A 15,863-nucleotide genomic window follows, 5' to 3' on the forward strand; every position below is an offset into this window, starting at 1 on the left:
ATAATTATTCTATAAAATATTAGCACTTTGATTTGTTAAAAGAAAGGAACTAATCAAAAATCCACTGATTCTTTCTGAAAACTTCTCTATCTTGACCTCTCTCTCTCTCTCTCTCTCTCTCTCCCTCTCTCTCCCTCTGTCTCTTCTTTCCCCCATGTCTGTTTCCTGACTCCACCATGAGCTGAGCAGCTTCTCTCTTCTGGGCCTTTCCCCCATAATGTACTGCTTCACCTTAAGCTAAAAGCAATGAAGTTGGCCATCTGAGACCACTGAAACCATGATCCCCAAATAAAGTTTTCCTTCTTAAATGTGTTCTTTGGGGGAAATACAGTGACAGAAACGTTGACTAACAGAAATTGGTACTGAGAAGTGGGGTCCTTGCTATAATTAACATGACCATGTGATTCAGAAATCTCTGGAACTTGTTTGTGGGGAAAAAATTAATAGTTTAGAGATGCAAGCTGGAAAAGCTTTAGAAAACTCAAAGTGGAGCTGAGTAATTCTAGTGGGAGCTTAAAAAACCAGAATGTTGATGGAGATATGGACTGTGCTTATGACTTTTCAGAAGGAAATGAGGACTCTGTTGGGAATTGGAGTATAAGACACTCAAGTTATATTCTGAAAAAAACAGAAAACTTGGTTATATTTCCCCATGTTCTAAATCTTTGTGTGAGGCTGAATTTAAAAGTGATGGATTACTAATAAAATTGAAATAAAAACACAAATCAATGAGAGATTTTTCTCAGAGTCTTACCATCTCATCAAAGTCATTACTTGTGGTTTTATATTTTATTGCATGTATAAAAATTTATATGTTACAGAGATATTGTTGGTCTAATATATTTATAATACAAATTTTCAATTTTATTTCAGATTCAAAAATTACTTTTCTTTTCATAATATCTCTGTATCTTTTCTCTTACCCAAGTCTAAATACTACCTTGCTAGCCTGCTGTTATTCTTAATGTACTAGTTACTTTTTCTCTATTATGTTCCTTTCTTAAAATTTCTTAGTATTTTTTTTTAACAGACAACAATTAATACATATATTCTGATACAAAGGCAAGATAAATCAACTATTTGGGGGTGAAATATATGTGAATCTATCCGATTGTTTTTATATATAATTATGTGCCAAACACTGTGTATGTAAGAATGTGATATGGAATGAAAAAGATTAATAAAATCATGTGTTTGCACATGGAGATAAAAAAGAAGAAGAACGAAGCACCCCTTCAGACAAAAGTGTCCTTCACTAAAGGCAGGATGGTGACTCTGAAAAATCAGTACTTTATAAACATCAGCAGAAACATCAGTATTTTATAATAAAAAAGACTATTGTCAAGTTAGCTCAAATACAATAATAGGATTTATATAAGAATAAGTTTCATTCCCAATGGGTATATATAAATTAGTAATCATTTAATATTATGTTTATTATTAATAGGTGAAAGTCAATACATGGATTTCTTCAGGTATGGAACAAATACAAAAACCCACATTCTTTGCATTTCAACATGTGACATATGGCAAAGATAAAATAGTATGGTAGTATGTGCAGAAGACACAGTTGAGTTACAAGAGCAACTTTTTCATGATGAAAATTAATATTTAAAAATTTATATTTTCTCTCAAATATTTCTTACCTTATGAAAATTCAGAAGCATTTTTGTTTGGTATTTAACATTTCACTAAATATTAGCTTTGAATATATGATCAATATTGTTAAATATATATCTTTCTTTACCAATAAGATGCATTGAAAATCTAAACAATATTAAGTAATTCTGTGCAATGCTACACCAAGTGTTTTCTTAATCTCCACATCAGTGGGTATATAGTTAGTTTATTTTAGAAAATTCTAATGGAAAAATTAGCACTTTGAATCTTGGTATTCTACTATTGGCACCATGTTTAACTTTTCATGAAGTGTCTGGTTGTTTTTCAAATGTATAATTCAGCAAGTGTGTATAAATTAAATGAGTCCACACATAAGTTAATAAACAGAACACTCTATGATGTTCTGATTCAAATGTTGTATAATTTCATCCAGGACTTATGGGTATAGAACGACTGATTCCATCTGAAATTTTTAAAGTTACAAAAAGTATTATAGAAAAGGTTTATATAAAACTTAACTAAATATGTGATTTTTCTCATTCATTTTTTATAATTAGGGTAGATTATTATATAGTATTTCCCCAAACCAATAAATAAATTTGTCACTTTCCATGTATATTGATTTGATAAATTATAGGTATACTGAGAATGGTTTACAAAATTGCAATCACAAAGCAGCTGTTAATTTATATAAAAATATCATTCACAACAATATTTCAAAATATTTATGTTTTTTTCTTTAAAGATATTTAAATAACTTATTTATCATAATGTAAAAATTAAACATGATTTCAAAGGGAAAATTTTAGAGACTGTGAGAACATAATTGAAAATTAAAGTAAAATAATCAGGATGTAACCCTTAACCAAGTTCATAAGATAATTATGATGATATCTTTGCAACTTTTTAAGGTTTAGCCATATGTAAATTAAATAGAGAAATGCAGATGTTCATTATCAGCATGTGGTTTTTCAAATGTATATATATATATATATATATATATATATATATATATATATATGTGTGTGTGTGTGTGTGTGTGTGTGTGTGTGTGTGTGTGTGTGTGTATATATATATATATATATATATTTATTTATTTATATTCTTTTCAGATGCTTTGGTCTTTAAATGGCAGTTAGTCTCTTGAACGTAGGGAATACAAACAACCATTAAATTATATGCCAATTGGCTGATTATGTGGAAATACTATAATCCATATGGTAAAAGAGATGAAGATATTATTGTTCCTTTAAAAAAAATCCTTTCACGGGCTGGGGGTTTGGCTCAGTGGCAGAGTGCTTGCCTCCAACATGTGAGACACTGGGTTCAATCCTCATCACCACATAAAAATAAAAACAAATATATTATATCAATATATAACTAAAAAATATTTTAAAAATCTTTTCACATGGCTTGTCTCTTTCATTAAAACTATCTTCAAATAATAAACTTCTTCTTTTCCTCAATGGTACATGTCCTTCATAAGCAGAGGGATACAATAGCAGAAATTCCTGATTAAATTTGTAGGTAATGTTTGAATAATCCTTCAGTGAAAGAAGAACTTCAAAAATTCAAAATGTGTTATTCTGCTTTTTGTACACATGACCAAAGTACCTGATAAGAACAATTAGAGGAGTAAAAGGTTATTTTTGTTGATGGTTTTGGAGTCCTCATTTCATAATCAGTCAATTGTATTGCGTGGGTCTGAGTTGAGGCAGAACATCATGGTGAAGGAATATGATGGATAAAAAATGCTCAGCTCATCAAAGTAAAAGGTGAGATGGGGTGGGGGAGAAAGGAAGAGGCCAAGAATGGTTATAGTCCAAAACCATACCCCCAGTGATCTTCTTCCTTCAGCCAAACCCCACATGCCTCCAGTAGTCCCTACCATGCAGTAGTCTAGTTTTTCCAATAGTAAATTTTGATTGCATTGTTTAGAAATTAATTTTGACAGTGAAAGGCATCCATTAAGTAGTATTATTAAATGAATTCCATATTCACAGCTCCTGACTTAAAAAAAGATAAATTAAACATTTTTTGTCAACTTTCAAATAGATTATAGTTCTTAAGCAAATAATTTAAATTAAAAAGTAAGCATATGAGAAATAGATGTTAAATAAAGTCACAGCAGGAGTAAAATTGATTAAAGGTCTTTGTTTATTAAAGTAGAAAAAGTTAACTAGCTATATAAATCAAGTGTTCATGGGGAAAAAGTTTGTTTTTATATAAATCTAGCATAAATTTGATTTCAAAATTAATTGATCTTCCAACCCATTATAGCTTCCTTGTATTTATTATTTTTGAACATTTCCCTTGACAAGGAAACTACTTCAACATTATTATCCTGTTATTTAATTTTAATTTGTTAGAGCTGAATGGAAAACAAACAAAACAAGTAAAAAAAAAACAGAAACTATTTGTAGAAATCATTGCATTAGTTAAAAGAAGATGAATAAAAGAAATGGGCATTACCATTTTCAATTTATTCAACAAATATCCATTGTCTATTTTTAGTTGAAGTAGCTTGAAAAATAGAAATTCATAATGCTAATTATACTTATTGAGAAAATATTCATATATAATTTGATAGATAAACATTAGTTAGAAGATAATGGATGGATGGATAGATAGGCACCCACTTTACCTGATTTCTGCCATATTTAGAATAGTTTTCTGGAGTGAAAATTGAGTACAGTTTATTCTTCTATAATTTGTCCAGTAATAAAATCTCTCATTTTGAGATTTCAGCACATGAATCAACTTATACTTTTGTCCACACATATTTGTATGTTTGCAAGCAACCAGTGAATTTTATTACCTGATTGTGAGATGCATAGGTGGAAGAATAGATGTGAATGAATAAGACAAATCTATCAAGAAGGTGATCTTATCTCCACAATACCATCAGTGTCATAGTTTAAATAGAGTATATGAATTAAAAAGCAATTAGTGTGAAAATTATTTCTGTGCTATTTAATGAATATTAGCTAGCCCTCTACTAAGACCTTGATCCTAACATCAATTAGGCTATTTACTGTTTGTGTCACTTTGTGCAAGGTGCTATAACAAACACAATTCTAAACCTGAGTTTTGAATTTCATAAGCTGCACAGAATAATGCTAGTTGTGTAGCTTGTGGGAGTTTGCTTGTTTTGCTTTGTTTTGGTTTAGTTTTGTTTTTTCAGATGTTGTTTCAAATAAACTACTTCTACAGAACAATTAAAAAGGAACTATTAAGCTCTTTGTTGCTCATAGGTTCATTTTATTTTGCTCTTCATTTTCATACACTTGAAATCATATTTTATCTTTCCATTTGCTTTTCCTTTGCCTTTCTCCATCTCCTTTGATCTGGGCACCTAGTGATTTATTTATATAATTATGTCTAAGCCCTTTCTTTCAGCAATTTGGGATAGGCAGAAGAAAATGCCAGAGAGATAATTTAAAGATAAGCTCAATGGGAAACTTTGATGCACTTGAAGAATCAGATTAAAAACTACATATGATAACCGTAAACGAGTAGACTACGTGTAAAGGAAGACTTTGACCAGGTGCTAGACAACCTGCCTTCCTCTGTCATCAACAGTGAGAAAATCATCTGAAAGGAGCATAACTGAAAAAGGTCTATGAGTGAAATTAACCACAATAAAGATACACAAATAGGATGCACTTCTGTTTGGAAGGTGTAGGAAAACATTTAGAAAGGAGAGGTATAAAAAGAAGAGTAGGATAGAATTTCAAATAGACATAACAATACAGATCAGAGTGTAGTTAACGTTAAGGAAGCAAATTCTTTGCATGATGAAATTTTCTTTAAAAGTTTTAATTTAATTGCCAGAAAATTTAATGAGTGTACATTTCCCTCCCGAGGTGACAACTTAGGAATAGAATTGAAATATTTGATGAATAATTGCAGCCAGAAATGTCATGAAAATAGTTCTTAAATAAAGTGGAAAAATTCTCATATGTACACATGTGGTTGTACAAATAAATAACAAAAGTTAATGCAAAGCAATATTATATTAATTTTAGCATAATTTTTCTCTAAATAATATAGTCAGTCACACTTGAAATAATTAGAGTGAAAAATAGATAATTCTATTTTTGAACTATAAAACAAGAAAACTTTTACTGCTCTGATTGGTGAGTAATATAATTCAAAATACTATTTTCAAACAGGTCAGTGAGTTTGTGCTATGTCCTGCATATATTCCTGTCTAATTCTTCATCTTTCTTTCTTTTTTTAAAAAAAAAATTTAACCAAACAAAATTAAGGGTCTCTACCTTGTTAAGATTTTGAACATGGCTTTTTGTTAGTATATTAATTAACCTGTGTGAATATTAATCTTTTTAAATGGCATATCTGTGTTCTCCACATTATGCAAATTAGCTGGCTTTCAGAAGGAATTGCACCTATAAAATACAGAATATTAAATACAAAGTACCTATTACTATAGAAATCAAGTTACCTTCAAATATTTTTTATTAAAAGAAAGGTTTTGACTAAAACAAAGTACATGGGGAAATCATATAAAAAGTGAATTTGAGGTTGTAGACAGGAGTCTATTAGGGAAATTTATAGGAGATTATAAGGCTTTTGTACATTACTTTTGGAGACTCGAAAAAAATTTTCAAAGCATTTTAAGTTATGATCAGACAAAATGACATTTGTATTTCAAATATAAAGTATGGATATGGTTTGGAGAGTAAATTATAGGACTAATTTGCAATTAGTTAAAAGGAAAAACTAAGAGAGTTACAGGTTCAGCAAAGATGCCAGTTTAGGTCAGGGTGGTTGACATGAATGAAGAAAAAGTATATCATTTAAGACATTTGGAGTTGCAGGACAGAAATTCAAATGTGATTTGGCTTAGTTGAATAAATAGTGTATTAGCTTATATTTACTACCAGAAATATATTCAAATATTAGGAAAGTCAATAAAATGTGAAAGCACAATTTCCCAATTTGCCTTTCTTTTTTTTTGCTACCATAAAGTAGGTATGTAGTGTGTTCTCAAAGTTTATATGTGGGTTTTTGTATGGACTCAGGCAGAAATTCAGTTACATCAGATTCTTTAAACTCCTTCAATCCTGAAATTGTTTTTTCCACGATATTACATGCATAATAGATTATTATACATTAAAGTTTTTAAAACATTTTAAATATCTTTTATGGTTCTTGACAGCTGAGATAAAAAAATATTCTTCTCCAAATTATAACTAAGCCAATACCTAGAAAGCTTTTCTGAGATTTCTGCAAACTCCAACTAATATCCATTTTCTTTATGCTACATTTGTGCATTCAAGAGTGATGTTTTCCTAGGTGGCTTGTGTCTTCCAAACTCATTTATCTGATTGTATTAAATGAAAAATGATGAGTTTTGGAAGGTGAACTTAATATTTGGCACATTAATACCTAACTTATTATAGATTAATATGACCTTAACAATACCATCTTTTTTCTATTTTATTTTACTTCTCAAGTAAGAAAAAAAAAGACCTTATGGGATAAGGACAAGCTGAGCTTAAATAAGTTACATATTGTAGGTTTCATTTACATATATAATATACACATGTAATTCTTAGACATTTGAAATGTATGTGTAGTCAGACTTCTAGATCATAATAAGGATTTTGAACATTGGATAGGCTTTATTGTTTTGCTTAAATAAAATAATAAATAGTATTTTTTATCCAAGTGGAAGTGAGTTTTGCCTAAAACAATTAAGTAAAAATGCAAATGCACCATTTTGTGTGAAAAAAGTAGATGAAGAGAACACAGTTATAAATTATATTTCTTTATAAAATACTATCTTTTTATACCTTTTATTTATTTATTTATATGTGGTACTGAAACCAGGAAACCAGGTTCCTCACATGCACTAGGCAAGTGCTCTACCACTGAACTACAACCCCAGCTCTAAAAGGCTACCTTTTAAAACTACATTAAATAATGCTTTATAAGATTGTATTAATAATTTCAGAATATATACATAGATATACATTGATATATGTACTAACATAACTTCATAAATAGGCTAGTGTTCTTGGGTAAATACATTCTCTAGGACTTATCTGGATATACCCCCCAAAATTTGTTAGCCTAGAAGCCATTGACATGCTCTGGAAAACTCCCTCTAAGAAAGCAAGCATCATGGCTCTAAATTCAGGATTAATTTTTCAAGCCCCTAGACCTGTATCACTTATGAGTTCCAATAACAGTATTAATGAATTAAAATTATTCTGATTAACATTTTTATTTTAATAACAATTAAATATAAAACTAATGAAATTTGCTTTAAATAATCTTAATGGTGAAAGTATATCCAAATCCCTTCAGCTTCTTTTTTAAAAATTCGTTATTCTAATTTGTTATATATGACAGCAGAATGCATTGCAATTCATATTACATTTGAAGAGCACAATTTGTCATCTCTCTGCTTGCATGTAAAGCATATTCACACCACTCATGCCTTTTTCACACACGTACTTAGGGTAGTGATGTCCACCTCGTTTCAACTCAGCCAGTTTTATGGAAATGGAAAAATGAAATTATTTGTCTACCTGCAAAACTGCACAGTTATTAACATGTTTTTTTATACAAACCCTACATCTAAAGAAAATTTTTGCCCATATAAGAACTTTTACTTTTCCCCATATGATATTAACTTTCAATTTCCAAATATTTTAGCTTTGAAAAAAACTTTTATGACATCCTTGAGGTTAGGGGAAGCAGCTGGTAGCAGTTGCTAATATTAACAGTGGAAAAGAAGAGTGTGGCCAAGAACATAAGGGCAAATTACTTGCATAAAAAGCATCCCATAAAGCTGAAAATAAAAAAAAAAATCACTTCAGCACAGAGCTTTTAAATCTACAATCTTAAATAAAAGTATTTTCTAAACCTGTGGAAAATTAAAAATAGCATTAGTATGTGGACCTTAATAATATAAATCAAATGTTCATGTGAGTCCAAAAGTATCTACTGAAGAGTTAGAATTTCATGAGACCTTACTTAGGTAAAATGATGCTGTTTTATGTAGAGCTAATTACAGAGAGTTTTGGCTATATAGTAGAGCTAGGAACACAGGTCATCCCTCTTATGGAAGATCTAGGAAAACAGCACTTCCTTTTTCTCTGTGCCAGTTAAATACAGGAGTGTAAAATAAAAATTAAAAAACCAAAAAATAAAAATAATACCATGCCACTAAAACTTTAAGGAATCTATTCTGAGAACCTGGGAATTCAGTTCAGGGCAGTAATGAACAGTTGAAACAGAAGTAAAGGACTAGTGTAAGCTCAGGGAGAGAGTAGGGTAGGAAAATGTGCTCTTCACTTCACAGGAAGCCAGGAAGGTTTTCCAGATATGGTGACATTCAAGATGAGACCTAAGGAATAAATATGAAAGTTGAGGAAAATGCATCCCAAGTAGGGAGACATGATTGTTTAAAAAGTAATGTATTATTATTTGCTAGCCATTCCTTCAACAAGTATGTATTGAATAACAGCCATCTTATCATAGATGTCTTAAAAAACTCTTTAAAATCTGGGTTCAAGAGTTCATTGTTTGAATTGTTCTGAAATTTATGTGCAACAAAGTTCTCTCATCTATATCATATTCTTTTCTCTTTTCCTCAATGTGAGAATTTCCCTTCCCCCCCCCTTAGGCCCTAGATTAATATGTTTTATAATCTTATGCAAAATCATTAAATATATAAAATACATTACAAATGGACTTGTTGTTCCACCTAAAAAAACATGTTTATTTATGATAAATTGTAAGAGAAATAATATAAATCAAAGAATAATTGATTCCTGAACTTTCCTTCTGAAGTTCAGATCTGTGAATAAGAAATCATAAAAACTCATTTTTGCATAATTATCATGATCAATAAAACCAATGAATAAGACTAACAATATCAGACAATATGAGAAAGCAGGTATTTTCATGTTATATAAATTTTAAAATTCAAAACAGAACCACCTTTTATCAACAAGCTTTTCCTTTAAAAATAAAAATAATAACATGCCACTAAAACTCTAAGGAATCTAATCTGAGAACCTGGGAATTCAGTTCAGGGCAGCGATGAAAAGTTGCAACAGAAGTAAAGGACTAGTGAAGCTCAGGGAGAGAGTGGGAAGGAAAATGTGCTCTTCACTTCACATGCTTCCATTTGGAGAGATCAGATCATTTTTCAGGCCTCTTGTCCAACTTTATTCAGTTTGGTCCAGAAGAGTAAGAGAGGCTCACTGAAGAGGGATTTGAGGAGATCCCAGACAAAAATGGCTTATTCTCTAGCTAATTTTCTAAGCAGCTTTACTGAACAGAGAGTGCTTTCTGGATTGTTAAGAAGCCCATAATCTTACTGGTTAATTTTATTCTAATGTGAATGCTAGAAAACCACAAATACATCAATATCTATTCTCTGATCTTTTACAACTAATTTGTAAAAGTTGATATTTTACCTCCAGTTTTTTTTGATCCTTGATCTTGCCCCTCACTACTTTCATACCATTACTGAGTTTGCAACCTTGCACTAGACACTAAACCCATCCTATCTTAATTTACTCATGTGTGAAATGAAGATAATTTTTGAAGTTCAAGTTAGTATTATTAATACGTAGAATTTCTTAACCTCATTTAGTACATAGTAAACACTATTTAAATGTTATAAATTATTTTTATTTAATTATTTCTTTTACAAATCCAACAGTGAGGGCTAAGACATATCTATGGTTTGTCTCATTTAGGTCTTTGCTATATAAAGAAAGAAATTTGGAATGTACTAAAAGTATAACAGTGACTAGAGTGTGAGGCCTGTATTATGGGAAAATAGGAGGAGGAGTTAGAAAGCTGTTGCTGCAGGCTGGAAGACATGAGATGCTGATAGGAGATAAATGAACAATTCTTCCAAGATACAATGAATATGGTAGAGAGATTGCTTTGGGCAATCTTTCTAATAGTTTACAACACTGAACAGGTTTTCATTGTAGTCAGATTACTCTCTCAACAACCTCTAGGCAAACTCCATGTCCTCTCTCACAGGTGTCTTCTACCTGGAGTGGATGGAATGGTGGCTTTCAATGTATTGTCTCCATGTCCAAATTCTGGAATCCATATACATTTCACTGTTAAGGAAAACACCATCTTTGTATGTTTAACAAAGTAAAAGGTCTTGAGATAAAGAGATGACCCAGAATAAGAGATAAGAAGAGAAAAATATGGGGCAGACAGAAGAAAATATATGGAGAAGAACTGATGTCTTCCAATGTTATCAGCTATAAAAGAAATAATAAAGAGATCCTGAAGGGCCAGAAATTATTAATGTGACTTTAGAATTGGATAAAAGGTGAAGGCTGGGAGAAATTGGAGAATCACGATTAAAAGTCTAGATTTTTTAAAGAGACTGTTGGTAGACATGAATTCCAAAACTGATCTGTTGAGAGCTTAGATAGAAATCTCTAGTGCCTTAGAAGATACACATATGCCATAAACAGAATATTAGTGTAACTATGAGTATTAATACACAGCAGGAGTGGACCTAAGGGCAAAGTGAGAAATATATAATTGGGAATGTGGTGAAAGATAACTCTTATTATATAGTGATCAAAACTTGTCTGAGTTTTGTTCTCTTTTATGCAAAGCAGAATTTGTGATGAACTTTAGCTGAAGGGATTTCCAAGGAAAGTGTTAAGGGAACAACCTCATTTTTCTTTGCTAGGCATCAAAAAAAATATAAGAAAACAAAAAAACAATTTGAGAAAATAACTGTTAAGCTAAAAAACAAAACAAAACAACAACAACAACAACAAAAACACTTGATAATTGGGGAAGATCTAAGCCTGTCCAAATTGTGAAGAACATTAAAAGAAGAAAATTCATCATTGGAAAAGTACACTCTGGTGACAGGACCAAGAGTCCAGCTGCTCGACTCCCGGCCTGGGCATCTGGCATGCCCTTGGCCTCAGTTACAGCCACAGGCGGACTCTCAGCATCCTGGCCACCACAGAGATGCGCAGCCCAGTCCCCTGGCTCTGGGTGCCCTCTATCAGGGGAGACCTTGGTGGGTGAAGGATGTCTACTCTCCCCCCAGTGTCCTTCGCTCCCTCTCGGGAGGGAGGACCTGCTCATGGCCGCGTGGAGAGGGAGTTTCTGATGGCCTTGGTGAGCCTGCTGGTGGAGCAATTGCCCTGGCAGAAAGGGAGGGAAAGGAGGCAGCAAGGGCCGCCACAAGCGTGGGAACGCGTGGAGAGCCTGCGCAGGTGCTGGGCCACAGTGTGCCACTGGCCATGCCCATGTAGCCGCTGTTGCTTCCCCTAGCATGGGCCAGGGGCCGTGTTGACAGGGAGCCACCGGCCTTGACTGACCCTGGGGTGAAGCCGCTGCCGCCAAAGGAGAAGGCCTGAACTAAAAAGCCTCTCCAGCACTAGTCCCCTGCCTCCACATGGCAGCCGAAGCCTGCGCTGCCCGGCAGGCGAAGTTATAAAAGCAGGAAAACTCAACGAATTCCAATGAGGCCAGTGATTTCAGCCATATGGCAAACTGGCCAACACCAGGAGAGTTAGCATTGAAAAAAACCTTTTTGCAGTCTCAAAGTGTCATCAGCCAAAGAAATAAGAAGCCCAAAATTACAAAATAAAAAGAAAAGAAGGTTGAAAAGAGGAGTAACAGTGAGATTAAGAAAATTGGGAAACAAAATTAGATGGTCCCATTGAAAATGTCAGGGACGATGAGGCCCAGTCAAGCACTGAAGGAAAGAGAGCCAATTAACACAAGTGGGTATTGCTGCACTTAGATGATCTAAGACGAGAGAGTCAGGAGAGATCTGGATCCCAGAACAGCTCTCAGTGTCAACCTGAAGCAAACAAGTCTTCCCATAATAACAGGAGAAATGACACAGGAAGTTGGAGGCAAGACTGAGAAAAAAAAAAGATGATAATCAGGATAAAGTATACAGTGTGAGGAGTGAGGAGAGTAATATCTGAGGTTCCTTCAGAAGTTGAGGAAGAGGACCAAAATGGGAACAAGATGAGGCAGAGGAAACTCTTGAGTGAACTTTGATTATTCATTTGGTTACCGACAACATGATGAAAGGACAGATCAGCCATTTCAAATAGAAATTAATGCCAGTATGATGTATTACTATTATGATAGTATGGGTGTAAGGTGTATCCTGAGGAAGAAGCATTTCTTAAAGAGTATATTAAGCATTGAATTGAATATTACTTCAGTAGAGAAAACTTGGAACATGACTTTTTTGTTAGAGAAAGATGGATGAGCAAGGTTTCTTGCCTATTTCCCTGATTGGCTCTCAGAACAAACTTTAACCTCATTTTAGAGGCCCTGAAGGACAGCACAAAAATAGAAGTTGCAAGTGAGAAAATGAGGAGAAAGATAGAACCAGAAAATGGCCAATCCTGAGCCCTCCTCCCAGCAGTGTGCCACAGACAAACTTCTCTTGGCTGGTGAATTGTCCAAAGTTTGTGCAAGGACAAGCCTTTTGCTGACAAATACTCAGGGTGATGATCTACTGATGCCCTGGATGTCATCTGATGGGGATGTGCAGTAGAGCAAGTGGCTCACTGAAATGCATTGTAAATACTGGAACAAAGCATGCTGTAGAGATAGAAGCCACCAGACTGCCTTCTGTGTGAGAGTGTCCACTATTGACCCCTCGGCTGCATGACAGTGGAGATGACCACCTGTGCCATGACCCAAGACAGAGCTGGGGACCACTGCTGACATTCCAGGAGCTGCCTGCCCTTTCCTGTGTGGCTGGACTGAGATGGCATGGCTACTTTTATTTGAGGGGGAAGCTAATTGTTATCACTGTGGAAATACTTCAAGGTTCTATCTTTTGTTTCCAGGCATATGTACTTGTGTCCATGTCAATAAAGCAGAGAAAGAGGACTGTGTAAATTTTCTCAGCTTGACAGAACTTTGGCTCTTGATCTTCCCTTTGCCATGGTGAACATTGCATAACTCATGTGTTAAGATGTTTCACATGGACTGTAATATTTATTAATGTGGACATTTAAGGGGTAAGAAATTGAAGAAATAAACAAGGGTATTTTTTCATTTTTCTTCAAAATGTTTTTTTAATACATCAGTATAAGTCCTGCTAATCAAAAAAGCATTAATGATGGACACTTTAACAAATTTTCATCTCATATTTCTTGGTCAGCCATGTACTTCTAATGCAGCAAGCAAATTGTTTTAAAAAGTTGAATAAATGTGACATTGTTTATTTATTTTGTTTTTTTATTTATATACAACAGCAGAATGCATTACAATTCTTATTACATGTACAGAGCTCCTTTTTCATATTTCTGGTTCTATACATAGTATATTCACACCAATTTCTGTCTTCATATATGTACTTTGGATAATAATATTCTTCACATTCAACCATCATTAATTACCTCATGCCTCCTCCTTTCCCATCCCATCTCTTTGCCCTATCTAGAATTTGTCTATTCCTCCAATACTCCCCCTTCCTATACCACTGTAAATCAGCTTCCTTATATCAAAGAAAACATTTGGGATTTGGTTTTTTAGGATTGACTAATTTCACTTAGCATTATCTTCTTTAACTCCATCCATTTACCTGAAAATGCCATGATTTTATTCTCTGTTATTTCTGAGTAATATTCCATTGTGTATATATGCCATTTTTTATCCATTCATCTATTGAAGGGAATCTAGATTAGTTCCACAATTTAGCTATTGTGAAATATGATGCTATAAACATTGATGTGGCTATATTACTGTAAGATGCTGTATTAAGTCTTTGGTTATAGACTGTATTTAAGTCTTTTGGTTGTAGACTGAGGTTCAAATGGTGGTTCCATTTCCAGTATTCCAGGAAATATTCATAATGCTTTTCATACTGGCTGTAGAAATTTGCATTCCCACCAGCAGTGTATGAGTGTACCTTTTTTCCCACATCCTCACCAACACTTATTGTTGTTTGTATGAATAATAGCTGCCATTCTGACTGGAGTGAGATGAAATCTTAGAGTGGTTTTGATTTGCAGTTCTTTAATTGCTAGTGATGATGAACATTTTTTTCATGTGTTTGTTGATTGTACTGTTTGCTCGTTTTTAAAAAATATAATGGCTGATTGTAAAAGTTAGATTTATCTTGGTCCAAGATGACATTTTTAACCAGCTTATGAACAATCATTGGTAAGATGGATAATATGGAAAATACTTTTCCACAGGATAGTTAACTTAAGTCATTCAAGTTGGTGATTCCATTAAACATTTGTGTTATTAATAAAATTATAAAAACAAAATCATGAAAAAGACTCAAGCTGGTTAACTTTATGCTGAAAATTTTTTAATCATGGATCTGTTTAAAGATTTTTATCAGAAGCCAAAAATAGAAATGGTGATATCAAAGAAAGCTCGGTGGAGCACTGTCCTTTCTAATAATGTGTATCTTTGTGATGCATACAGACAGACAAGTGGAGTTTTGAGAATGGTTTAGTACAGAAATACAACTGATAAAAACAGATTTTCTTTTTTTTTCTTCCTTTTTTTTGCGGACTGACAGAAACAGAATTCAGGCATATATTAGAAACCTTTAGATGTCAAAATTCTTTAGGCAAGAATTAACAATGTTGAGCCATTAAGCTGCAAATATGTGTTAACCATTAAGAAAAAAGCAGAATGGACTTGAAGGCAGATGCTGGTGGAGCAAGGGGAAGAGTGAATAAAATAAATGGAATGTGAGGCCTGGGGGTCGATCTTTGAGTCTAGCAAGGAGAGTTGCAAGTCATAGATTACCCTCCAGTCCTTAAAACCAAACAGAATTTTTCTTGCTAGATTTGAACTTGAGACTGCTGAACCTCTCTTACATATAATTTCTTTTGAAATGGAATATATATATATATATATATATATATATATATATATATATATATATATATATATATACTCTATCAGTCCTACTATCATAATTTGAAGGCAAATAATTTGTTTCTAGATTCATAGGTCCACAAATGGAAAGGAATTTTACCTCAGTTTGGATCATATCCAGAGTGTCACCCATTTAAATGCATTAAATGATGAGATTATGACATATGAGCTTATGATACAGAGATTATTATTTAGAGATGATGATAAAGAAGTGAGATTCTGGCTGAGATTTTGGGGGACGTCTGGATTGATATATTCAATACATATTGAATATATTTTGCACATAAAATGAATTTTAAAAGGCCAGAGGATGACTATAGTAGGCC

At 33.0% G+C, this 15,863-nt stretch overlaps 1 pseudogene; it reads left to right on the top strand.

Moving 5' to 3' along the window:
• Positions 1-12,099: 12,099 nt before the first annotated feature.
• On the top strand, positions 12,100-13,148 carry LOC143410384 (la-related protein 1B pseudogene; annotated as a pseudogene).
• The last annotated feature ends 2,715 nt before the right edge of the window (positions 13,149-15,863 follow it).

Source organism: Callospermophilus lateralis, chromosome 11, assembly GCF_048772815.1.
Source record: "Callospermophilus lateralis isolate mCalLat2 chromosome 11, mCalLat2.hap1, whole genome shotgun sequence".
Lineage (NCBI taxonomy): Eukaryota > Metazoa > Chordata > Mammalia > Rodentia > Sciuridae > Callospermophilus > Callospermophilus lateralis.